Genomic DNA, 27,621 nt, shown 5'->3' on the forward strand with positions numbered 1-27,621 from the left:
CAACTTTCTGGGTTTAATTTGACAGGCACTTTATTTGTGGTGTTTTTAAGTATCTTACGACAGTGAAAGTACCAACGATTTTTATCAGAACCAGGGAGTACAGCGGAAGCGTAATATACGCCACAAACAGAAAAGCATGCGTTAATATAACAATTTCAAATCACTCTTTATGCTGAAAATTTCATGTTTTTTTTCAGATTCTTCTTTCCGCAACCAGCTGCAAGAAATAGCGAAGGCATACCTAGACTTGCCTACTGCAACTGATAATAGCTTTATGAACAATACTAGCGAATGGAACCAACGTATTATAGAACGAGGAAAGTACGTCTTTTCTATATTACTGGTGAATTCTTAGCAAACTCCGACGTCGAGTTTTATGTTTACAGTTCTCCAGGTCCGCGCACAGAGCAACATGGGTATCTATCATGACACTGAATGGCGACACCACAGACCCCCGCACCCACACGCAGCTATAATCAACAGCGCGATATGTCATGGTTAACAGCACAATCCCAACATGGAAAGTAGAGAAGCATTAGTCAAGGTCCGGCCGATCTACTCTATTTCTGCATATTAGGCAGACAGTTCCGGGTACTTGATGGGTATTGGGGTATTGGTCATCTATATTGTACACAAATTACGGCTTTATACCCCGGTTGACAGTGTTCCCTAAGCCCCTCCTTGAACCTGCTGGGGCTGTGCTAGGGGCGTGAACCTTGTCGAGCTTTCTTACCACCATTGGTGGTCCTTTTAATCCAACTGCACAAGTTTCATAGCTTTCTTGCAATGCAGTCTGTGGAAGAAGCTCTAGCCAGGGCGAAATTTGACTTTCTAATCACATTTGGCAAGCGCATGGTTTTGTAACAACTACAAGAAAAACAAACCCCCACAAAGGACGTGCTTGTCGAAGTATACACCCAAAGACAATCTAGAAAGCTCATAAGCCTGATTAGTATGCACAAAGTGGTTGGTAACAACTACAAGGCGATCAACCTCTACAGCTCAGGTCCTCGTCAATGTCAGCCCAAGCGAATGGTTGGTTTTGGCTTTGTTTTGTTTTTTTAACAGTCCGCAAAAAAGAACAATCCAATAAGTTCCTAAGCCAGGCTAGTATGCACAGCATCGGAATTACTGTCTTTCCGCAACAAAGCCAGAGGAGCTTACCAGGTTATATCTGAACCTTACCTCTTACAAAAATAGCTTCCAATATTCTTGACCTGTATCTCGTTGAAGGACGTGGTGTAGAATGCGAATAGTGATTTTAAGGAACCACCTCCCAAAAAACCTGCTACTAACATCTGTATGGAGCGCACTTTTCATTTCCCACTGCATAATGCTCACCTTGAAATGATCGAGCAAATTGTCATGCACTCTGCGATAAGCGTCGTTTCCCGTTCTGCTGAAGCTGGAGAGTGCCAACAACCACAAGAACGCCCCACTCATTCGACTGGCATTGAGAAGCCTCTGTGTCCAAACATTTGCAAGGACGTTAGCACAGACTACCCTTCCCCAATATTAACTACGTCCTGTACGGGAAAACTCATAGAAAGGATTGCGCAGAAACGGTTGTTTTTTTGACGGAAGGCCAATATATATTGTAGCAGTAAAGGAAAGAACTCAGTTTCTTAAGGAACTGCGCACACAAAACAGTGCAACCTCCAGATGGCCACTTCTTATTTACATATTAGTCCATGCCACTTCGTTATCTAGCGGGCGTCCTTATTGCTGGCGCATCGCCTTGAGGGGTCATTGGTATTTGCAGTGTGACCCTACTCCCCCTCTTCTTAAAAACACATCGTCCCGATGCTGAAATATTTTGAGCCCTAAAAAAGCACAAAAAATCCAATTTGCATGTAGTACCAAGAGAGAAATGGGCGGGTTTTTGCGCCATTCACTGGTCAGAATATTTGGCCTGAACTCGGCGAACTTGCGTAGAACATCAGCGGCAAAACTAAGTTCAATGACTAACCGCATTGCAAACACCACCATCACCCAGCGGCAATAGTGTGGCTTCATTCTAGCAATATGAATGACTTCTGTAACAGTCCTTCTGCGAGATCGGACTGGTCCTTCTAGGAAGAACTTGGTAGGTAACACTACTCAGCCGATGCCCCACTTTGTAAGAACCGAAGTAACGCCATAAAGTTTTTCATAACGCCCACGACGACGTACAGGGCTCGAAATTCACAATTCGTCGTGGACTGGTAGAACACCCCGCTTAGGCGTTTGCTATACTGGTATGCGTCGACACACTGTTCGGGGCGTTTGCTACATTGCGCAAGATGCCCAGCTGCTTCGGCAGAGCGAACGATTTCTTCAGTGCCTGCAAGGAGCGCTTCCGTTTTATTGGATAGAAGCATGGCATTTAACTTAATCGTGACCTTTTGACCGCGAACTAGACAGGAAGGGGTGAAACCTGTTGCTTCTTGGACCGCCGTGTTGCATGCGAATACAACGTAAGGTAATACGTCTTCCTAGGTGCCGTGTTCGACGTTTACATACATAGACATCATGTCCTCGGTGCTCTTGTGGAGTAGCTCATTCAGCCGGTTTGTGCACGGATGGTACGAAGTTATTCGGCGGTGGTCGTTGTAGGCAAGTTTCATCATTTTCTTGGTAAGGTTTGCGGTAAACGATCTACCCCTGTGAGTGATTACGACGGCTGTGGCACCATGTCGAAGAACGATTCTGTGGACGAAAAATTCACAATCTCAAAATATGTTCCTTTCTTCAGAGTGTCGTGTGAGATAGTGCGCATGGAGCTCAAATGCCCAGACGAGGGTGTGTCACGGCAACCATATAGGATATTGCCGTGAACTATGTACGGGTTTGTTTATTTATTGTTTGTTTTTAATGCCCGCCCGCGCCCGGCGCTGTTATCTGTGTCCCATGCGAAGCGCGTGTTCCATTCTTTATTTTATGCCGCACGGGCTATCTCATTCAGATAAGCAGTGTTTCGCCGTAATGCCACTAGCCCAGATTGATCTTCTGTGATCTACCATGTTCTGGATGTGAATCGACGGTTCCAGAAACTCTCGCGCCGAAAGATAAAAGCCTGCACAGCAGACGCCGCGGCATTCGATTCTGCGACGCTCGCCGACGGAAGTCACTTTGTTGACAGTTACTTCGCCACCTCTGTATTCTTTTGAGTTGTTAGGGGAGCACAAGTTTGTTCCAATAAACTTGTTTCTCCTTCAAGACAACTGCGTCGTCCTTGTCTTCGTGACAATATTATCAAGCAGGCAATTTGGCACTAACAGAAGATGGGGATTTTCTGAAGTATGGAAGCTCATTTTGTAGAGCACACCGTCCCGCAGCCCGAACGACGAACTACAGCGCCGAAAAATTTGCGGGAACTTGCGAGCCACGCCCTTCAAGGTACTCGATGAGTGGCTTGAGCTTGGGCTCCTCTCTCTGTACTTGGACCTCATCTGTGAACTCCAACGTTCCAAAAAACGCTGTATTGTATTCCTACTCAACAGTATACCGCTCAAGGGCAGCTCGGAACAGAGAGTCAGCGTCGTTGTGCTGCTTCCCACATTTATGGACGATGGTCAACTAAAACTCTTGAAGCTTGAGGCTCTATCATGCATATCGACCCGAAGAACCTTTGAGACTTGCGAGCCAGCACAAGCAGTGGTGGTCGCTAACAATGCGGAATGGTCGACCGTATGTGTAGGGTCTAAACTTAGTGACCGTCCATATATTACAGCGAAGCACTCTTTCTCAGTGGTTGAGTAGTTACCTTCCGCACGAAAAAGAGTACGGGTTCCGCACGCGATCGCTGGCTCGACTCCATCGTGCCACTGCACCAACACGCCACCAGGAGGCACGTTCCTCGCAATGGTTTGAAGTTCGTCTCGGCATCTTTGTGGAATTGCCCGAGTACAGGGGCGAACTGTAAGCACCTCTTGAGCGCCTAGAAAGCCCGGTGCTGCTCATGTCCCTAAGCAAACGGCACGTCGTCTTAAGTCAAACGAATCAAGAGCTCCGCAAAGTTCCTCGCACGGGGCACCTTGAGTAATCTTGATGACGGTATTGGCGACACCACGGATGACGACCCCAGAAATATGAGCTGTAGTCAACCGTGGCAATATGTTTATACGTGGAAGGTGAGAAACCACAAATGTGGCCGTCGGAGTCATGGTCAAGCTCGGGCGGGTCGTCTCCCTGTCTGTTTACCAGGCAGGGAGCTCCGGGACCTCTCAAGCTATCACGGTAAGTACCCTGTCTCCTGCGTTTATACTATAGCAAATTATATTTTCAAACCCCCCTCCAAACGCGATCGATCCCTGAAAAGAGGCCACGCCGAAGTTTCTTTTCCTCCTTTGCAAGCAATCTCGCTCCCAAAGCCCGATAATTTCACGCGCTTTTGGTCGCGAAATCTCTTGATAATACAAAGCCCATTACTCGCCAGTCCATGTTTGTAATTTCCAAGTATCTTGAAAACCTTATCGGTAAGTCGTACGAGGCTAAAAAACTCACAACGGGAGAAGTTTTGATCAAAGTAGAAACAAACAGCAATTCTCTAACCTCCTCAAGCAAACGCGTATGGTTGATGTTGACATCAAGATGACGCCCCACCGCAGCCTTAATAGCTGCGAGGACGGGATCTCTGATCGGGATCTAATAAGGAAGACCGAAGCCGATCTCTCGAGGGCCTTCGTGATTTGAGCACGAGGGCAGTGAGGCGAATAATCATACGCCGAAACTACCAAATAATAGCAACCAAACACATAATCTTGATGTTTGACCGCTTAACACTTCCTGAGTCGGTCAACGTAGGCTTTATGAGATGTCAGGTGCGGCCCTACGTGCCAAACCCTCACCACTGCTCCAAGTGTCAGCGATTTGGGCACGACACAACCTCTTGTCGTGGTAAATTGACGTGTGCTAAATGTGGGGCACAAGATCCTACAACCGACAATTGAGAACCCCAGAGCTTCTCTTGTGCGAACTTCTGTGGACCGCGCCCTGCCTACTTGAAAAAAGTTTTAACAAGAAAATCAGATCATTATTTTGAAGGTTAACGAGAACATCATCTTTCTAGAGCCGCGATAGAAGATCGCCTCTTTCCCCGTGGGGACGTGCGCTGACGCAGGTCACAGGGGGGCCGAGCGGCATCGGGTTTCGGCGATGACCTAGTGCTGGGAGTTGAACCCGGTACATCCGGCACCCCCCTTCCCCTGAATTGCCTCAGGCAGCCCAACAACTCGCCGTCACACCGCAGGGCCAGCCCGTAGCGGTTGTGGGTGAAACAAGCACCACAGGTAGCGCTGCTCCCGTCTCTTTTCCCCCCGTTCCCTTAAATCTGCGGGCACCGTGGAGACGGAAATCGAGGGACCCTCAGCGGCTCTCAGCCCCGCCCCACAGCGTGCGCCACTCATGACGCTCCCAACGAACGCGGCGGTGACGGCTGAAAGAAAGGGAACCACCAAGGGTGTAAAGTCTATGGCATCCGGTCCGCCAGGTATCCTGTCAACCCCCCCTCCTCTCCCCCCCCCCCCCCTGATGAGGAGGTGTATGTGGGACCTTTTCTTTCTCATTCGCAGCGGAAGTAGCGAGTCTCTTCATTCAAACCTCCAGGGATGCCAAAAAAACCCCTTCGAGAGTTCAAGTTCCGAAAGACGATACATAAACAACACACTCCAGTAGCTCCCAACTCTCAATAATGGGAAGAGAAAACATTTTCCAATGAAATTGCAGAGACCTTCATAAAAATGTTGACGATGTATACGAGATACTGCATGCTAATCATCCAAGTGTCATATGTCTGCAGGAATTTCACCTTAACAGTAAATCGGCAAACTTTTCTAATAGATGTATATCATTCAGAAAAGACAGGACTGGCTGCGCACACTCTTCCGGCGGTGTGGCAATATATGCCCGGAAATCCTTAGCATGCCACCCTGTCCCTTAAAACACCTCATTGAGGCTCTAGCCATCCGCACAATAATATGTAATAGGTTGATAACAGCCTGCTGCTATATATTCCTCCTGATTGTGCATATTTGAGCTCCGATTTTGGGGAGTTTGCTGACCAGCTCCCGAACCATAATTCCTTTTGGAGCTATTCCCGCACGGATGTCGGAGGCCGCCTTACTGTAAAATTCTTAACATCTTCTGCAGCATGCCTATTCAACAAGAAACAGCATACATAAAATAACATAGGACACAACACATACCAGTATCTTGACTTGGCTATTGGTTCCGTAGTTCTCTTTTCTTGTCTTGAGTGGGGCGTGAGCGACCCATATGTCAGTGACCACATCCCCACTTCACTAACATACATAGGTACAGGCCCAAGAACTCCATCTTCCCATAACAGGTGCAATGCAGCAAGAGCTAACTGTAATACATTTACAAGCACATCTAAACTTTACTACACATCCATAAAACCCTTACACATAGATGAAGCAACCCAACTCCTCACGGCGAACATCATCGACGCCGTCAAAAAGTCCACCCCAAGGCCATCAACATAGCCTGGATTAGTTTTTTCTATAGTAAAACTTGCACGTTTCAATACCTACCTCTTCTTTTTCTTTTATTCTGATCAATTTTGTTTGGCGCTGTTTGTTCTCGCTAGCCTTGCTAAAAACGAATCCAGCAATCATCATCGCATAAAGGCATTGAAATACAAAACTAATGCACACATCACTTTAAACGGCTTTAAACGAACTTTAAACGAACCTGTGTTAAAGGTCATGGCAACATAATTTTCAGATAGTAACCTCACTAAATTTTTTCTACACCCTTGACAACATTGCGCAGTCAACGATAAATCAATATAAAGATATTGCGAAGCATTTAACCGGGGGACATTAGGACAGGAACGTGCCAAAACACTAAACACGCTAGTTGATTATGTGAGGGTGGCTGCTAAGCGAAGCTGTAATCGGCACCCACAATAATTATACATGCGACGTCATCTCAATTCACACACGGGGCACTACAAAGAGTGAAACCTGAGTCAAGTGCACTTAACCACACTATTTACTCCTTTAAAATATATATTTTTGCTAACTTTAAATCACTGCTTTATCCGCCCATGGTGGTTGGTTGGATTATTAGGTGAAGCGCATGAGTGGAAACTTTTTTTTATAAAACACAGGAAGCATAAACCCGGTGTTAGATTATCTCTCTTAGCCTCCGTCTGTGCCGTCCCCGACGCAAGCGGCGACTTCGGCGGCTGAGACAGAGGAGAAGTGGGATGCCATGCACCGGCGTAAGCTTCGTTGAATTTTGCTAAACCCTGGCGCATGCCCAAGGCACGCACTCGGCCGCTTCACATGCGGTGGTCGATGCGTTACCTAGCATGTGTTTGCCTACGCTGTTTTAACTTCAAACGACGCTCAGCCGATATCTTTATGCTCTGTTTGTTAGTTGTTTTAGAATACGCTCCTAAGGCCGAACGGCCTAACTTTATTTGGTTCAATTCAAGCCATGCTAGAGCGCCTGTTTTTAAGCAGGGTACCACCTTCGCGAATGCGAGACCTGGAATCATCCCTTATTTCCACATTTCTCTAACTACTTCAAAATTGTTATACGCCCTCAGAGTTCAGGGCTTCATTATAGCTGCGTTTCGCTTTTTTTTACCGTTAAATTGCTTCTCGTGAGTTCCTAAGTAGCTGTCCCCTTCGTTTATTCACACTCCCAAATATTTACATTCCTTGACTCTGGGTAATTCACCTGGAAGGGTTGACGCTGCGTGATTGCTAGTATCATTGAAAACCATTATTACTGATAGTTCTGTGATAAAAGATGACTCCATGTCTTTGGCTTCCGTACCACTAATATTTCTGAGCCGTTGCATATAGGTATGTTTATCGGCTATGAAAAAAATGCCATTTGCGGGTAACATTGCCGGAATACACAGTTGTACGACTTCGCCTTGCCTTGAACCCTAATCGTCTTTCCTCTAGTTTCTTTTCTAGCCTTGCCATGTAAAGCATAAACAATATTGGGCTCAAAGGGCATCTCTCAGTCCCAGATGAATGCTTTCCTGCTGTCCGCATTTCTTCCCTCAGCATGTCTAATGCGCTTTATTATCGTATAGGTTGCTACAAAGAAATCTTCATTTATTCTCTGGAGTTTCAGCACTCTGAACGACAGTTCCCTGTATACGTTGTCATGTTCCTCTTTAACGTTCAAGAACGTAATCCATATTGGTCTATTCTAAGCCTTCGCACTTTTAATGCACTGCGTTGTCACGAACAAATTATCGTGCAAACGCCTGTCTTATCTAACACATGCTGCAGTTTCTTAAGGATTTATTTTTCTTTAACCCATGCTGGTATGTCTAATTTTCTCGCTTGCAATATGTATCTATACACTAATGACGTTACGGTGATTGGTCCGTATGCATGAATACGGGGTTTGTAGCGTCTGCCATCATATCTTAAATTTGCCTTACTTTCTACCTAATCCTCCGGTACTTGTTTATTTGGTATGACCTTAACTAGTGCACTCATAAACGATGCCACAATTTTTGTTAGAAGCAGCTTAATGAGCTGCACTGCTATTCCATTTGGGCTTACTGCTGCATGGAGAAAAGTGATCGCTCTGCTTGTTTCTTCAAAACAAGGCTGCTCAAGTTATATTCCCTTTCCGCAGTCTTCCGTTGTGGTGATGGTATCTGTACAGGCTTCCCTAACTCTATTTCGCTAAACTTTTGACTGCAGTGGAATCTCGCAGGTAATATTCGGCCTAACACGTTCTTCGGCTTAATACGTTTTTCTTTTTATTCCCAGCCAACGTCCCTTACAAATAAAACATCCTGGTTCGTTTTCTACGATTACATTTTTCTCAAAAATTGGATAATGCGATTGCAAAAGTGGATCGTGACCGACAGTTCTAGAAATCTTACTAGTTGCTATACTAGTTGAAACCACTTTTCAAAAAAACCACGATCTGTACCTTGCGGAGCCGATGAAGCCGCGGCAGTGCCATTTTTTTGACGAAAACATCGCTGCCAGGCGTGGCCGCTCAGTCCAATGATGATGATGATTCGTCCGGCGACACACTGCACCATCTTCCGAAACGTAGCATAATTTCACCGGAAGATGTCCTCCGTACATGCTTCGAGGAAGGTCGAGCGGAAGGACTCAACATTGAACATGAGTTCGATGCGAGAAATTTGACATATCCGTGCTCTTCTTGCACTCTGAAGACTTCCAAGCGTCCGGCGGCGGGATTCAGGGATTTAAGGCACGACGCTAATTGTCGTACAAAGCAGCGCCCGGCGAAGCGAAAGATACCGCTAGCTTCTTTTTTACGTTACATAAGGACGCTGAAAAGGGGGAAGACCCGCACGAACTGTCCAGCAACTTCGATGGTTCTCAGTAAAAGATAGTTGATGACAGATACAATTTTAGCATAATATATCTTATTTTCCGGTTCCCCTGGAAAACGTATCAACGAGATTTCACTGTATTCATTCAATAAATATTCGCCAACGCCTTCTGTCCTAGAAATGCTTCCCATCGTCATCGATCAAGTGTTTTTGATGGATCTCGGTTTCGGAGCTTAGTGATTTGACATGCTTCTAAAACATATTGGTTTCACCTTTGTCGTTCTTGCGAGTTTCTTCCATTTATTCTTCGTTTTTATGCTTGATCTTTGCATCCACCATATTCTGCGCTTGTTGTTTCCCCGGTGGATACGAAATTTTTCCTTCGCAACCTCCAGTCGCATACCAGTTCTCTTATCAAGCTCTATTTTCTCTCGAGGCTTTTTTCCAACCGGACAATAGCCTATCCTTCTCGTCATTCCGCCAACTTCTCGGTTTTCTCTTCCTTTTTATCGGTTTCGTTGCTTGGCTTCATGCATCTATTGCTGTAAGAACGCGATAATTTCATCGTAATTACAAGTTTTGACTCTGTGCTTAATGATTCGTCTTTCAGCATATCAGCGTTGATTGTTCATCGTGCAATTTAGTGCCTCCGGTTGTACAGGTGTCTAGATTTGTCCGGGTTGCGATTCCAAAGTGCGAGACAAATCGCTTGTGGCCTCTTCCATACCTGTCTCTTCCGTTTTTATCTGTCCTCATCTGCCGCAACCATTCGTATACTGCCTCCCAGGGTAGACTATGGTCTATGCTGGGCAATCTGCTACAGCTACCCACATTGTCTCTCACATTTGTTGTCCTGGTTTACTATTCCTAGCCGGTTTTCCTGGCATACCTCTATCACTAGAGTGTCCTTCTGATCTGCCATTTGTCACGTTATTTCCCTCCCTGTCTTACTCCTGTCTCCATGAATGGAAAAGAGGTTTGTTGAACGCAATTCAATTTTTCCGCTTTCGCAGTTCTCGCACTTCATACCCTGGGACAGCTCGCATCCTTTTCTTTATCGTTTGTTTCTTCTGCCTGCAAAAGCGCGAGCGGAAGCTCTCCTCCTTTTGGGCTAGCTTTCATCTCTCACCTGTTGGAGCACTTCTGGGCATTTTTGAACACGTGTTTTTTTTTAGATGCGAAGCATCTCATGCTCGGGGCTATGTTCCTCCCTTCCTTGTTGTCTGTCGTCCGCACTCTACTGCGCATGCGCGTCTTTTCAGCCCCGTCTCCATTTCCGCTCACGTCAGCGCAGTCCACTATAAACACAAACAGGCGGCGCCTGGTTTCCATCCCACGATTCTCTGGCCGCAACCGGAGGTACGTGGCACTCTTCCCACTGCGCTACAAACCTTGACGGGAGCATGTGCCACGAATTCACCTTATGTCCTTCACGCATTCAAACTACGTCAAGAAACTACTGATAGAACGAAGGCACGCAAAACTGAATGCCAACGGAAACGAAGAACTAAAAACTTTAAAGCAGGATGTTGAATTTCCTGCGGGAAAGATGTGGTGGGAAGCGCCACCCTCCTTGCAGCTCAACCAGCGAAGAGGACGAAGAGGGCGGCCAGCGGGGTATGAGCGTGAGCACGCAATAAAAAAAAGACGACGACCAGGAGGTGTTCGATCAGGTAACGCGGGTGTCGGTCTCTTCGCTGTTTCTACATTTCTCCACATTTTTTGGTCTCTACATTCCCATTTTTGGTCTCTACATTCTACATTGCTCTCTACGTTCCCATTCGTACTCCGATAACTGAAACAACATAACGGCAACACAATGGAACCTACAGGGAACCCCCATGATGCTCCGCCTCCTCCTCATGTTTCCCCATATGAAGATAGTGTTTTTTGTCCTTTTTTCTACTGCGGCCATTTTTTAACTTACTATTGTTAAAACGAACACATTGATGAGTCCTAACTAAATAGGCCCTATGGCTGTCGGTTAAGTTCATGGTATTTTGCCCTAATATACCTGCCCTTTCTTTGTGGTAAACCATGGGGGCATTCATTACCAATGCCGGCAGCACTACGAATTTCGAATAGTTTTGCCTGTGTAAACTTCATTTTCAATTAACCCCATAGAAGTGAATCGGGGGAGAAACGGGTATGTTTTCAACGCCTCTGTGTGCGTGACGCCACGTGGCTGTGGTGGCGGATGAGCCACGACAAGAAGCCGGGCCCCACAATGCTCCGTACGTAACAGTGTGACGTCAACGAGCCGTTGTTTTATACATGCGCAATACACGGTGAATCAGCGCTTCATGAAGGAACATGATTTTAGGAGCAGGAAAACACTTTCTATTGCAAAATCTAAGCAGATAACATATTTACGAGAATTAAGAAAAACAAAGGCGGCGTGTAGGGGGCTCGAACGCCAACAACTACTGCCTGCATGACGACGCTGTTGTGTGCCCTCCCTGACCGCTCTACGGGAGTTGGGGAGGGCAGAAGCTTATCACCACTGCCACCTTCAAGCGCGGTGCCTCGTTAGAGATGACGCGGGCATAGTGGGAGGTTGCTTTTGTCTTGCAGCACGGACGGCGAGTGCGGCATCGTTTTCAAAATTTACGCAGAAGAAAAGTACGCTTCCTGGTTTTTATTACGCAATACATCACATCTTGTTGTGCGTTTTATGTGGACATAAGCCGTGCCAAAATGTTAAGCATTTTCCAAGGCAAAGCGTCGTTCAATATTTGCAGAGTTACACTTCACATTATTAACCAAGAAAAGTAATAAAACCACGAAATAATAAATGGCGTGGAAGTTAGGGAGAAATAGAACAGTTCGTACGGGCACGAGAAACCCAGTGCAGCTTTGAAAATGTTTAACATGTTCGCCCAAGCTTAAGCCAAGTAGGACTCACCAGGCACAATAAGAAGCAAAATGCACTGCTATTTAGCAGGAAAATGGGGGACACCCCGCTAACGAAAGCGGAATAAACTGAAGAAAATAACGTTGTAGTAGTCGAATGCACAAGATGGGCCTGCACATTCCTTTGTTTTGGTACTTCAGTATAACCATTATCGCTGGGTGGGCGCGTTTTTTGAAGTGTACAGGCTAAGCAGTTCACAGACAATAAAAGATATTGGAATAATCTGACATCTGAAAAGGCAATCGGATTTTAGCTTGTTCTAGTTTCTGGTAGCCCAGAGGGTCATGTGGTGTTTTTCCGCAGAAGTACGCGGCTTAAGCTACACGGCCATCGCCACACTGCTCCCGCAGGAGAAATGTCGCAAATGATGAATGTTTGCAGTGGCCCACTTTGGGACAACACGACCAAGCATTGCATGTTTTGCCGTGTGCTAATGCTCGAGTCTAATTTTATTGTCAACCGTACCTTTTTCCTAGAAGGTTTATAAAATCATGCGACCTTGTTTTGTGTAGGGCGGGGGTCGGTTTCTGCGGTATGATATTTGGAAGCGTAACTGGCGTGCTGTTAGGCATGCTCCACTAGAATATCTAGGATCACAAAACCGATTCAGATTATATTGTACAGCCATCGTTGGGTTATCTGACGACACGGTGTTTACGGAGACGCTGTTATACCAGTTATAACGGGTGTTAGAATGAGCTCCTTGCATATGCCGGCTTTGCAACGCAAGTCTGTAGCATACCTGGCGCTTATACATACGAAACTTGACAACAACCCAATGACTCGGTCCTCTACTGGAGCATCTATTGCAATAAATCTTTCAAAGCTATTTTCGCGTCTAAACGCATTGCAGTACCCTACCCTCAGGCGAATCAATGAATGGCATGGAGTGGAGAACAGTCTGTGCAACTGAGGACGAGAACATGGGTTTGAGTCCTGGCCGCAGCGGCCGATTTCCTATGGACGCGCAAAGCAAAACTACGTGTGTACGCGACTTAAGCATGCGTTAAAGATCCCCAGGTGGTCAAAATATAATCCCGATGCCTCCACTATGGCGCCCTTCAACGCCTGCGTTATGTTGGCGCGTTAAACTCAACAATCAGTCAGAACAGACCTAGAATGTTTTCTTAATATTGGGTCGGAAACATTTACTCTCGAGAACATATTACATGCAAGCGGAGTAAATGCATCAAAGAAATATAAATTTCGAACGCATCCTAACGGGAACTGCAATCGTGAACGTAGCGCAAAAGCAGCGGCGACAGGGGGGAGCGGGCCGGAGCTCCCCAATGCTGCTTTCGCAAAGAGCCGCTAGGCGTATTTCATTCGCGCCCCTACAGGCACCGCTCATGGCGTAGAACCAGTAGCCAATTCACAGTATATTACCTGAATCGGTTTGTAACAAGACAGCGCACGCCCGCGTTTACCAATTGCCTGCATGTGTTCACATCTGCCCTCAGGCGAGACCATATTACGAGATCTAATGCTTGCGTCATTAAGCGCCATGAATCCTCGACAAGAACTTATCACGGGCGCGGCAATACCGGCATGACATGAAAAAAACCATTTTCTAAATGGTTTGCAATTTTTGGAGCGAACAGGAAAGCTTATGAGAAGAGGTGTTGGGAAAGGTGGCTATAATTGCATGTATTTTATGTAGGCCCTCAACGTGCTCCGGGCAGTTCGTGACGCTCTCTTCAGCGTCTCATAAATGTAAAGGAGAAAGGGGCGAGTAATGCCACCTTCATTTTTTTTAAGCAACAAAGTCATCGTTGCTTTTCGAGTGATACCTTAATATCTACAAAACGCGTGGTCTTTCCGTCAAACCGACACTGTCATTCAGCTTTAGTCTCCTGTGAAACTAAAACAGCTCCTTGGGAATAATAAACTGAAAGGGAACGCCTCGGCACTTAAAGTGAGACTGAATATTTTCTTGAAATTCGTGTTTAACCAATAGTTGTTTGCTTTGTTGTGTTGGTCTGTGCTCCCCGTCTTGCAGCGATCACTCATTAAATGTATAACGATAATTTTACGTTCATTGGCATCTACAAGATCAGGATTTTTGCTCTAAATGGAATTGCAATGTATTTACGGGTGTAGACTATATTTCATGTTCCCTAAAGTGATGCACTTCTAATCGCTGCTCTGTTGTCAACTACTCCTGCTATAGCCCTTAAAAATCTGAAGGATGTGAAATAAATAAATAAATAAATGAATAAATAAATAAATATGTATATATATAATTAAATAAATATTTTAGTGTGTTTTGAACAGCCGCAACTAACACTACTGTTTAGAAATCATGCCTGACTTGGCTTCGTCTACGCCAGACCTGTTTACTTTCTCAACCTATATCAGGAGTTGCCTCTCTTTCTTTGTTTCTTTCTTTCTTCCTTTCTCAATTTCTTCCTTCCTTTCTTTGCTCCTATCTTTCTTTATTATTTCTTTTTGCACAGAAAGGAGAGCCCAAGCTAAAGGCTTGAAGCCTAACAAGGGCCGCTGCTCGGGGTGGCAGGTAGCATGCGGTCACAGTGTATTGTATTGCAGACTTGCATTCGAGTGTGCAGAAAAAAAAACAGAAAAACCCCAAAAAACTACGGAGAATACATGTGCCGTCATGCACCTCGCCCGCTCTATGTGCGACTACTTTGAAAAAAAAAAAAACAACTACAGAGAATCCATTTGCCGTCAGGGGCCTCGCTCGCTGTATGTCCGTATACAAAACAAATGAATAGAGAGCGAAACTTTCCTCAAGGATATGGTATTACAAAACTCGAACGTTTTCCCGTACAGTGCAATGAGTGAGCGGACAACTAAATACACACAATACCGAAACTTACATAAGCATAGATATCTACAATTTCGCTCCAACAATTTCTTTCATGCTTCGATAAATTTCGGCTATATTTAATTAACCTCTCCAATAGGTCATTTTTATTCTGTTTTTGACAACCTTTGGGCAAAATTCAAGTGGTTCGGAGCTTTGTTCAATAAAACAGGGAATTTATATCCTGCGTGTTGCCGGCCGTAGTTTGTTCTTAAGGAAGGCATTGGTCGATGTCGTCTACACAAGTTATCTTGTGTTGCAGTTAGAGGGTTCAAGTACAGGTTGAAATTGTGTCTTTAATGTACTAAAATAATTTGCAGGAACATAATTTGCAGTAGTACAAACACAACCTCATAATAGCTGTGGACACCAACCTAACATTCTTAGCTCATGGACGAAATATGTTACATTGAGTCTACAGACACACTGAGACTGGAAGGTCTGAATATTGGTTTATTTACCTACTTTTGTTTCCAGAAAACCACTGGAAATCACAGTCTCCTCCATGAAATGTGAGAACGGAAACACAACGTCACAACGTAAAGGCAGTTATTTTAGTTACGATTGCGACAAGATATTCAATTGGACATTGGACCATGTCCTTAGCATGGGGCGCAGTATCAATGGCAAAATTAAAGTTCCACTTCTTTCTAATCCCAACTGGAAAACCCAGGAAGTAACAGTCCAATTTAACGATACCAAGGAAATAACCACAAGACCAAGAGGCTGGTACACGAATCGTCCAAAGAATGATACAATTTGGAGTGGCATTTGTATGCGAAACAGGGTGAGTAATACAAAACTTGGCCATTCGTAGCTGTGAACGTATGTATGCATATAAAAAACTAGCGTGTGTTATTATTCACTTGCAACAACAATGTACTCAAGAGGGACCAAAGCTAAAAGTTTTAAAAGTTGGGTAGGTGTTAACTAGATTTTAATTGCGCAAGGCTAACGATTGGAATGTTCGCCAAAGCATGTTAAATAAACGTGGTGTGAAGGAAAATGCTAAAATTTACTTAAAATTCAAGCCACCGAAAGCAAAACGAAAGAAAAGTGGCTGTTGTATACGGCCAGTTCGCGATGATTTGTGACAAGAAACCAGCCCTAAATTTAATCTGTGATTGGTACCTTAGAACTCGCCTAAGACAAATCGTGAGATCGTAGGATAGAAATTAAAGTAGGCGAAGGCGAATTGTTCGCGCGATGTTGTGTCTAGTGCCTTGCCCTGATTTACAATGTGCATTCGAAATTGGCATCTCCGCACCCTACACCGGGGTAGTGAGCTGGTGGCTGTGGGTTGCATGCGTATGTCCTACATGTAATTTACAAATGCCCGCTATGAAGGCTCTATTTTTCTTCTTTCGTATTATCTACCTATAAGGGGTTCTTGAAGCGGGCAGTTGGTTGCCTGTTTGTGGGTCCTATGCTTTTTTGAAACCTTCCCGGAGTATCAAGTGTAAAACTGGCTGTGGGTGCTGCTAGGTAACAGGCGGGCATCTACCTCACAGTGTCTTATGGCATCAGCGGCGCCCTAGTCAGCAAATGTATTGCCCACAAATAGCTTTCTCTATGCGTAAAATACACAATGGTTCTTTTTGGCACAAAGAATCAGATATTTATTTTACTTAGAAGAGGTCTGTGTAAGGTGTAAAAAACTGGTCTTTGCTTAGTCTCCTTGCGTTGGCAAAAGGTAAGTGACTAGAAAAATTTAGTACATAGATATGTCGTGACAAACAGTAGCACTAAATTCTGTGTAAATACCTCGTATCAGCGACCATCGAAGAATGCCAGCGGCCTGGGTAATTAGGGTTAGGATTAAGATAATTAAATCAACGCTGGAAGTGCTCTACAGGGATAAATACTAAAATGCCCTGGTAAAAGTAAGGACTCAAAAGTTGCTACTGGCAGTGAGCGCGACCACTGGCGGCGCTGCGAAGCGCGGCTCCGTGGCGTCGACTTAGGGATCCTCGCATTTGGCATCTGCTTCACACGGGCGCGCTCTCCATTGTGTTTGTTTGCGCGCGGTTGACTTTTGATGCTTGTCCGCACCATATTTTGCGTATGCGCAACATTTTCATAATAAACGACTTAAAGTCGCATACACAAGCTCAAGGCATGATTTAAAGTATAGTTTTTGATACCGCTCCGGAAGAAACATTGCCGGCGTCTCCCCAATCCTGCGAAGCCGGACCTGTGCGGGGCGCGCAGAGTCGGAGCTAGGCGTCAGCTTCTGTATTCAGCAATCTTTCGAAGAAAGGGAACAGCCAGGGTCTAATAACCAACAGCAGCGAAAATGGGAGACCAAAACAAATTCCAGGCCTTAGGGGCTGTCGGCTTTGGCAGAAGGCATTACGATTCCGCGTAATCGTATGTAAGATGAAAGAGTTTTTGCAACCTTTCCGAGCACTCGAAAGTATTGTATAACATCACTTTACGTTGTGATGGCATGAGAGTATGCCCAAATGCACTATGGGGCACAGAAAATGTAGGTTGAGTTCCAAATAAAATACAGTGTGTGTAGGCGCGTGGTGGTTTTATACTAGGCTTCTAACCAGCATGGAGGCTTATTGAGCAAAACAAGTTAGTGTATGGTAAAAATACAGTAACCCTAGGTTCAGACCGGGAGGGATATTTCGGTACATTTCCCACAGCCATATGTTCCCAATGTTCAGGTATGCGCTACAGTAAAACTACACTCAAGAGGAGTAGTAGGAGGAGAGGGAGAAAATATTGTTAGCAGTAAAATTGAGCTGGTTAGTGTGCGGGCTCCTCAGTCCATGACAAGAGAGTAATTTTCTTCAATTCATCAAACGTTATACCGAGTAGGCCAGGATTTGTTTTTTACACCTGAACGGGTTGGAAAACAATAAAGAGCTGCGTGGACATCTTTATAGGTTTCGATCCTTGTTATACTGAAAACCGCCACGTATACTATTTATTGCGTCCGTTAGCGGGTAAAACAAGCCTTCAACACCATAATCATGTAATAACGGTTAGAGTTGAGGTTCAGTTCATTACGATAACAATGGTTACGATAGAAATTCGGGGCAACCCGCCGCGGTGGCTCAGTGGCTAAGGCGTTGCGCTGCTGAGCACGAGGTCGCGGGTTCGATTCCCGGCCACGGCGGCCGCTTTTCTGATGGAGGCGAAAAGCAAAAACGCCCGTATGTACGAGATTTCGGCGCACGATAAAGATCCCCAGGTGGTCAAAATTAATCCGGACCCCTCCACTACGGCGCGCCTCATCGCCTGCGTTGCGTCGGCGCGTTAAACCCTACAATCAATCAGAAAGCCGTCTTCGAGTGCTCTAGAAAACATAGTCTGCGCGGTTTCGCGGTGGCGCATAGTACAAACCTTTTCATTGCATTTGCATGTGAATAAACAACGCACCCTGCGTATAGGCACCTTCATCTACGCAGCCATATCGAAAGATAATTTCTGAAGAAGGTACTCTATGCCTTACAGCCCGAATAAAATATCCACACCAACTTTGCAAGCCTCCCAAACATCCCCAGACCCCAAATAAGACGTTAGTGACGGTGCACAAAAATAATGCATTTGGCACAAACAAAAACATTCATCTGATCAAGTAAGCAGCAACAAAATAAATAATATACAGCCGTTTTGTTTCCTGCTATGCGGCGCGGGGACCCGCTGCTTGGGGCGTAGCATTAGACTGTTGAGTCTTCATTAGAGTATCTCAAAAATACTGTATGGAATCCTCCGCATTTGAATACTTATCGAAAAGCTCTGAGCACTGAACCTCGAAAGTAAGCTACAAAGGACGAGTTACACAAGATCTTCTGAGCGATGCTCCAAGAAAGTGGTTCTCTGTCTCTTCGTGTGTTGAAAACTTGTGTGGGATAAAGTTTGAAATTATTCAGAGGTGTCAGAAGCTAGAAAAATAACTGAATTACTTGAAATACGCTTTTTAATGCACCAGAGAATCAAAGCGGGTGATTTCTAGCACATGCACTGCTGCCCCTCACAAGCGGACGACAGCGCCGCGAGTTTAACGCCGGCGCGAGTGTAGCAGACGACAGTGGCGCGAGTCCCTAAGCTGACGGCGGAGCCAGGGGGCACCACTCAAACATCTCACCGCCAATAGGGCGAAATGCCATTCGTGAGATTTGCTTAGAGCAGAAAACACGCTACGCTCGCAGGAATCGGCCAGCGGAAATTTTAAATCACTTAGTGCTAGTGAGTGACTCGGAGCAGATAGAGGGTCTTTTAATTAGAAAATTTATTGAAGCACTTGTTTCACTCGTGAGGTCGACTTCGATAAATTCAGCGGAAAATTCTTGATTGTGTCACAGCAATCATAGATGGCATCCCGTCGATCATTATGATAGCTGCACCAGAGTTACTGGATATAGACAGTTGCGAAACTCCCCATAGGCCCCATGTATCGAAAGCCGGTCTTCGGTTGCCCCCCTGCGCCGGGGCAAGCACGGGGCAAGTTGACTAGCCTGTCGTCTGTCGGCAGGACGTTGAAGCAGTACTCAAGTGCTTGCGGCTGCTGCCGGAAGTCATAAAAAGAAAAGCCGAAAAAACACAAGTAAATTTTACGTAATTATTGTGTTTTAATTTAAAAAGCAATCTTTATTTTACAGAAGAATTTTAAATAATAATAGTTTAGCGAAGTTCCGTTTTTATCTCCTAGGTGCCGCGCGCGTCGACTTGCCCATCAGCTTCCACGGAATGGGGGGGGGCTAGCGCCGCCCGGATTCTGAAGCGGAGTTTCGCAACTGTCTATATTGAGTAACTCTGAGGTGCACAAGGTGTGCTAATAAAGTGAGCTCCCGATTGGGGTTGGTAGATTCTTTTTCGGCTGAAAGCCTTAGCTAATCCAGCGTCTGTGAGGGCTGTGGGCTGTGCCTGCGCGGTGCCTCGGCATAGCCGTTTGAGAACACTGAACTTGGTGTCATAATGGGCCGTACTAAAAGGGTTCAACGCTTGTCTACAGTTCAAATGTCGACCTACTGTCCTTCCGCCACGACCCAACCTCCCTTCCCCCCTCCTCCCCCCCCCCCCCCCCGGGAGTGGCTACCGCCTCCGCCGCCGCGTGTCTCACTCAGCTACGCCCACCGGCAACGCAGCACTTCGACATCCTTGGCTCTTGGGCTACGGGGCTAACAGAGTATGAGAATACTTTGGTCAAAAAACCGCAAAAGGTTCAGGTGCGTCCCATGCTTACTGTATGAGTCCGCAAGAACGAGGCGTACTCACGATAACCCGCGGGCAATAACGCTACCAACAACGTTGCCAAGAGCAATACCACGATTACCGGCCATTTCTTTCAAAACAGCTGTCAGAAACGTCCAGCTATCATTCCCGTGGCCATCTGCCTGGGGAAACAGCCGATTGAGTCAATTCCGTTAGGTTTTATTTCAGCATACAATACAAGACGAAATCCGTAAGTACAGAGTCAAAACTTAGGATTCTGATGAATTGATCACGTTCTTAAAGCATACGATAGATGAAGCCAAGCAACATAACCAATGTAAAAGGAAGAGAAAACCGAGAAGATGACGGAATGAGGAAATAAAATACGGTATTGACCGGCGGAAAACTCAAGAGAAAATAGACCTTGTAAATAGAACGGGTATGGGACCGCAGGTTGCGACGGAAAACTTGGGTATCAGCCGAGGAAGCTACAAGTGCAGAAAGTGCTAAAAGGAACGATCAAGTAGAAAAACGAACAATGAATGGGAGAAATACGCAAGAACGACAGAGGTGAATCACAGAAGTTTTAAAGGCATGTAAAAATACCAAGCCTTGAAACCGATATCCATCAAAACCTCTTGATTGTTGAGGAGGGGAATTATTTCTAAGAATAGAAGGCGTTGCCGCATATTTATTAAGAGGATACATTTAAATCTCGTTTACACGTTTTCCACGGGATCCGGAAAATAAAACGTATCATACGAAAATCGTAATGTCGAAACAGCCTAAAAACAGGAGGAAAGTATACATACTCTGTCATGAACTCCGGTTTACTGAGCCCACCATCGAAGTTGTTGGTCAGTTCGTGCTGCCCTTTCCTCTTTTCATCGCCCTTCTGCAACGAAACAATCAGCAAGCGGTATCTTCCGCTTCAGCGGGCGTTGCTTTGTATGACAACTGGTGCCGTGCTTTAAATCCATGAATCCAACCACCGGACTCTTGAAAGACTTCATAGTGCAAGAAGAGCGCCAATATGTCAACTTTCTCGCGTAGAACTAACCTTCGACGTTGACTCCTGCCGCACTAACTTCCTTAAAAGCATGTAAGCAGGACACCTTCCGGTGCAATTATGCTACGTTTCGCAAGTGGCGCAGTGTGTCGCCTGTCGTATCATCATCATTGGACGGAGCAGCCACGAATGGCAGCGATATTGTCGCCGCAAAATTGGCCCTGCCGCGGCTTGCGGCCGCGGCACTGGCGCGTTCCAAACACACAGATTGCGCCTATTCGTAAAGCGGTTTGATTATGTATAGAGAATAATAAATGTGAGATTTATAGAAGTGTCGGTCAAGATCCACTTTCACGATCGCATTATCCAATTTTTGACAAAATTGTTATCAGAGTAAACGCACAAGGATTCATTATTTCTAATAGACGTTGGCCGTGAAAAAAACGTGTTAAGCCAAAAAACGTATTATGCCGAATCGTATCAACGACATTCCGCTTTAGTCAGAAGTTTAGCTAAATTGAGGTAGGGAAGCCTGCACCAATAATATCAGCGCCACGGAAGACTGCGGAAAGAATAAAAGGTTTGAGCAACCTTGATTTCAAAAAATAAACAGAGCAAATGGTTTTCAACATGCAGCAGTATGCCCAATTCGAATAACAGTGCAGCTCTTAAACCACCTTAGACCAAAAAGTACGGAATTGTTTATGAGTGCAATAGGTAAGGTGATACAAACCAAGCAAGTACCGGAGGAGTAGCTTGAAAGTACAATAAATTTAACATATAATGGCAGACGTTACAACCCCGTATTCATACATACGGGCCATGCAGCGTAACGTCAATGGTGTATTGATTCATATTGCAGGTGATAAAATTCAGCATGGGTGGAAGAAATTTAAATCACTGAGATACTGCACCATGGAATAAACAACACAGGCGTTTGGACAAATATTTGTTTGTGACAAGACAGTGCACTGAGAGTGCGAAAGCTTCAAATACACCAATACGAAATACGTTTTTTAACGTCAATGGGGCATTTGACCACGTAAATAGAGAACTGCTGTGGAGAATGCTGAAACTCCCCGGTTTAAATGACGAGTTCTTTATAGCAACCTATAAGATAATAAAGCCCACTACACATGGTGAGGGAAGAAATGTCAACAGCAGGTAAACACTCATCGGAGGTTGTCCAAGTCTAACACTCAAGGACGGTTGTCCAAGTCCAAAATGTCCCGATAGGACGCTAAAAGATACCGGAGTTCATGCGCTTGTGGAGGTGGAAGGTCCGACGCTAGTATCTTCATAAAATCACTGTTTGTCGGCGAAGTGTCCCGTGGATCATCCCGTATGTATATTGCATGAGTGCCCTTGAGCGCAGGCTGTAGCATGCCGTAATGGATGCTGATCATCGCACCACCTGCACGCTCCGCTGTCAGGTAGCTGTTTGCTTAAAATACTGGTGACGCATCATTGTTTAAATATTGTTTGAATTGCTCTCCAGCCCTACAAAGTGAGCTCCGCCTGACAGCAGAGACTCAGCATCTTGCATAAAACTCGACAATAGTTTTTGAAGTGTGTTTCCAGGAAAAACAAAAAAACAAAGGTGGCACCCCACAGGTTTCGAATTAATACGTGCAGCACTCGTCATATCAAATAAATAAATCACCGAACTGTTGATATTGCAGTGCAGCCACCTCTTGCGTTGAGCAAAGGAAGTGTCTGCCATGGTTCCTAGTATAATGTTCCCTTTTTTAGCACGCAGAAAATATAAGCTCGTGTTTTTACAAGAACAATTTTTAATATGTATACCCGTGTAACGTTTTACGTAAAGCAGAGAAAACAATTACTTTTTTTTGTGACGCATACATCCGTAGTAGCTATCACGAAATCTATTTCAGTGATAAGAGCAATAATACAATGACTGAGGGTTAACTAAAATTACTTAGAACAAAATAGCTTTGATAAGGTGACCACTAATAAGTTTTTCTAGGTTACGAAAAATTCCAATTAATAAGTGCCATTCACGTGGCGGGAGTAGGATTCTGATTATTACGCCGGGACTACTAACAAATGCACAACGCTGGTATTATTTGCTAATATTTAGACACGTAATTACTGAGGCAAAACTGTAGGCTTTGAAGTTTACCGTGAGATGTTTCATAGAATGTTCTTGTTATTGCCAGAATGTTTTTGTTATTGCCAGTGAAAGTTCTTCATGACTAGCCGGCACAGATTATTTCGTCCGGAGGCTTTCATTTCTCTCCCAAAGTGGACCGCGTTGGCACGCGCTAGAACCCGCACACAAGCTCAAAGCCAACGCGCGCGCTACGAATCCAAAGTAAATACTCTGGTGATTGGAAAGGCTCTGGTACTAGAAATTTTTGTAGATTTTTCCAAAGCGATTCATTTAGCGAAGCAGGAACTACTGATAAAGAAACTAGCGTGCTACAGTATTAGGGACAATGCTGGTTTGTTAATAACGTCATAAATGCCTAACAGAAAACAGGTTGTCCACATAAATGACACATTCTCCACTGTTAGCCCTGTGGTTTTTGGTGTCCCGCAGTGCAGTATACTGGGACCTTTGTTATTTATGCGGACGACACTAGTATATTTTTCTGGCGATAATATTGAACTTATATGTACATGCTATCTCACGAGGCGGGCGCTGCCCAAATCGTGTGACGCCAACTACTGTTGTGCCAGAGCGGCCGGCCCAAAGGCGTTGCATGCAAGGAGGTTGCATAAAACTTCTGGAGTGGAGGCCGCCCATAGCGGGTAACGCGGGGAGGTGAAGCCGGGCGAACCGGTCGGCGGCCATATTGCCGTGGGTAGAAAAGGCGCTGCGCCGGCAGGGACGCTGAAGTGCAGTCGCGTTTTTTTGGCTTTACAAGGGAGAAAACGATGGTAAGCTAGTTTATCGATTACGATATTTGAGGGCGGACTGAATTTCGCCTTACGCGTAAGGTTTTGACGTAAGATATGGCTCAAGCAGCGAGTGCGCGTGTGTATATCTTACGGTGGTCAACAGAGCTGTCGATGCGGGAAAACGCGCAGCGCTATGCTAAAGGCACCACCCCTGATTTTATTTCAATAAACGTTTATTCGGTATAGCTAAGGCTATAGACCGCCCCCTTAACATTAAAATTATCTCATGTTGTGCGCCATGGCAAGAGATTCCGCGTTATAAGGTTACTATTAGCCGTGATTTCACGCTGGAAGTGCGGCACACGCGAAAGCGCGATTATTTGACGCTTGTTTCTTTTAGCGGCGTTTCTAGGATTAATGAATGCTTATTCATTAATGATTAACAAATAATAACGTAGTAGCGGTTCCAATGGTTTTTAAGCAGTACTGCAAGAATCATATCCATCAGGGTATTGCAATCTTTATATGTAATGCAAATGCACGTTTTCTGGTTTTAACAACATGCCCAGTTTTGCCCTTGCCGAAGAAGACCAAATTAAGCACGAGCTTTTGATTGATTGATTGGTTGATTGATTGATTCATTGTGGGGTTTAAAGGAGCCATGAAGAGAAAATGCAAGTTGGTTCTGTTCGAAAGATTTCGTGTTTTATAGTGCCCCCAGCGCTTGTCCGGATACAAACGGTGCTTTATTCACTGAGAAATTAAACAATTTAGGTTAAAATTTTTATTTTCCCGCTCAATCGTGCGTTTTCGTGGTCCCAAGTGACATCACAGGAACCGACCGCTCTGCAGCCTAGAGTACCTTCATTCACGCATCCGCCGTACAGGGTAGAGACACGTATACGCTGGCGCCGCCATTTTCGGTTGCTCGCTCGCCGACGAAGCAAGTCATTGTGTCAAAACCGCGCTAAAATTATCGCCGCAACGCGGTTTACTGAAGAAGTTTTGAATCATATTGTCTGTTTCGCGTTGCTAGGTCTCGTGGGAAACGAAAAGACTAACAAGTTGAGCCCGTTGGCCCAATTGCGGCGGCACGGGACCGTTCAAAGGTTGTCTCCACCCTGTACAGCGGTGTTGGTTTGTTCCCGCGTTTCTTTACGTTCCGTAACCTAGATGGCGCCACCATACCGTGGCAAGCGTTTGGTTTGTTTTTGTCCGCATTTAAACCTGGCTTGTTTTTGTTCTGGGAGAAAATATTCATTCCCTGAAACAGTGCTCGCTCGACAAATGGGGTAACGTAAGACACCGTTGCTTGCGTCAATCGGACAGTGTCGTCTGAGACAACCCCAAGCCCCGTAGTGCTGTGCAGCTAAACCAATCATGCTGTGCGCAGTACGAACAGCAGAACGCATCAGTACTTCTATGTTTACATGTGCTTTCGTAACTTCCACTGTTTGTCCCATCATTCTTATTGCTTTGTAAAGAATGTGCCCTAAATTTAAGCGCAAATCGCTCGTTCGTCTAGTTTGTAAGCTCTACCTAATTTGCGTCTGCTTCTGCCAGCCTCCGCCAATCGCAGAGCTTAGCTCATGTGACATCACAGGTTCTGTTGCGGGAAATGAGCTGGTGGGTCGCATGACCATTCCCGTTTTTCCTAATTATGTAGCTTATTTGAGCGAAGTTTACGTTAAAAGTGGTGTCAGTATGATTCTAACGAGGCAATCTTTTGAATGAACCAAACTTGTGTTTTCTCTTCATGGCTCCTTTAACGCGCTGACGCAACGCAGGCGATGAGGCGCGCCGTAGTGGAGGGCTCCGGATTAATTTTGACCACCTGGGGAATCTTTAACGTGCACTGAAATCTCGTTCACACAGTAGTTTTCGCTTTTCGCCTTCACCAGAAAAGCGGCCGCCGGGGCAGGGAATCGAACCCGCGTTCTAGGGATGAGCAGCACAGTGCATTAGCCACTGAGCCAACCTGGCGGGTCTATTTCCAGCTTTTCAATCGTATTTTGCGAAATGGATTTGGCACACATGTACTGAAGCACATTACAGCAGGTTTTTTTATTCCGCGTGCACTTTACAGAAGGCATGGGACAAAATTAAGGAATTATGAAATGCGTGAGAACATAAAGCAAAAAAATCACATGATACTCAAAAATATACCTGTTATTCTATGGAATACAATTTAAGGAAACACAAAACAAAGTATTTACAACAAATCTCAGGAATTCTGAAATGCCGCAAAAATATTAAAAGTGAAAAATCACAATGCACTCACAAATATAAATGGAACTCTGAGCAATACAATTTCAATAGACACAAAACACCGCAAAACTAAGAAGAAATCTACAGGAGGTATTTACAAGAAGGTTTAGGAATTATGAAATGCCGCAAGAATATGAAAAAATTGATTGATAAGAAAACTACTCGCAGGAGGTTACTCAATCACATTCACAGCCTCGTTGACCGCGCAAGTTGGGACGCGAGCAGTGTGGTATTGATAAGAAAATCATATGGACGAAGAACGCGGAAGAGCATTGCGGTGCATCATAAACTTGTACGAAACAGCGCTAACAAGAAACGTCATAGTATTCACGTATTGCGGGATGTAAAGGAAATATATGAAACAAGAGTGCCTTGATTTTTTTTACGGTAACTGCCTTAGCAATACTCTGCATTTAAATTAGTGCGGAAAAACAATTTGGCCCCACATATTTACAAACATGTGATTTCGTGCTGCCAAGCGACTACAGGACCACCACAACTACGAGCGAAAACATTCGCATATCTGCGTAAACAAGCGCGTACGGTGGTATGCTCAGTAAGCGGACGGCAGGTGCTACGGCAAATTTTCCCTTTACATCACGCACAAACGCCGGGAAAATGTGTACTCATAACGTTATAATACTAGTAATGCCCTCGAAACCCAAAACAAACACATACCCTCAGTACTTACAGATGAAAGGTGATGCCCGACGCCTTCTTCGCGCGATTAGCGCAGCCGAACGCGACGCACGAGCAGACCATTTCTGCTTTCTACACCTTTGGAGCATCCATCCGCGAATGAGGATCGAACGAACACGAGTTCTGCTCTTTGGCAAGAGAGAACTCCGAAGAACGACACATGGGGCAGAAAAAAAATGTCATTGTGTATACTGTTTATTTTAGTTGTTTGCGCCCAAGAATGTAAATAATTACCAGATGTGTGCGCCCCCGCCGCACGCACGGGCGACTTGCGAAGCGCTTAACTAGAAACACGGAGAGGGGAGCATAACCGAAACCACATGCGGAGAAAGGAACGCGCGCAAGAAAAGCTCGGTGCGCTTGAAGGTAGCCGCATGAGAGAATCAACTTGCAAAACAAAAAGAAAACAGAAAAAGAACGGAAGCAAAAATATAACGTAACCCGCCGCAAAAACAAGTACATTATGCGACGAATGGAATGCGTCTGCTACCGCGGAACGAGTTTTCTGCACAAGGCAAGATGGCGGCCGTCAGCGTCAGTTTTCGAGCACCATCTCCACTCCAGAAGTTCTATAC

At 45.2% G+C, this 27,621-nt stretch overlaps 1 long non-coding RNA gene across 1 annotated transcript in view; it reads left to right on the plus strand.

The window, feature by feature from the left end:
* The first annotated feature begins 204 nt into the window (after positions 1–204).
* LOC144173672 (uncharacterized) overlaps positions 205–27,621 on the plus strand; it is a 64,574-nt gene continuing 37,157 nt past the window's right edge. Inside the window, exons 1-2 of the long non-coding RNA XR_013323356.1 lie at positions 205–321; positions 15,514–15,823. This is a non-coding gene — a long non-coding RNA (uncharacterized LOC144173672). The remainder of the gene's footprint in view (positions 322–15,513; positions 15,824–27,621) is intronic.

Source organism: Haemaphysalis longicornis, unplaced genomic scaffold, assembly GCF_048455015.1.
Source record: "Haemaphysalis longicornis isolate Haplotype H1 unplaced genomic scaffold, Haemaphysalis longicornis Haplotype H1 scaffold_3, whole genome shotgun sequence".
Classification (NCBI taxonomy): Eukaryota; Metazoa; Arthropoda; class Arachnida; order Ixodida; family Ixodidae; genus Haemaphysalis; species Haemaphysalis longicornis.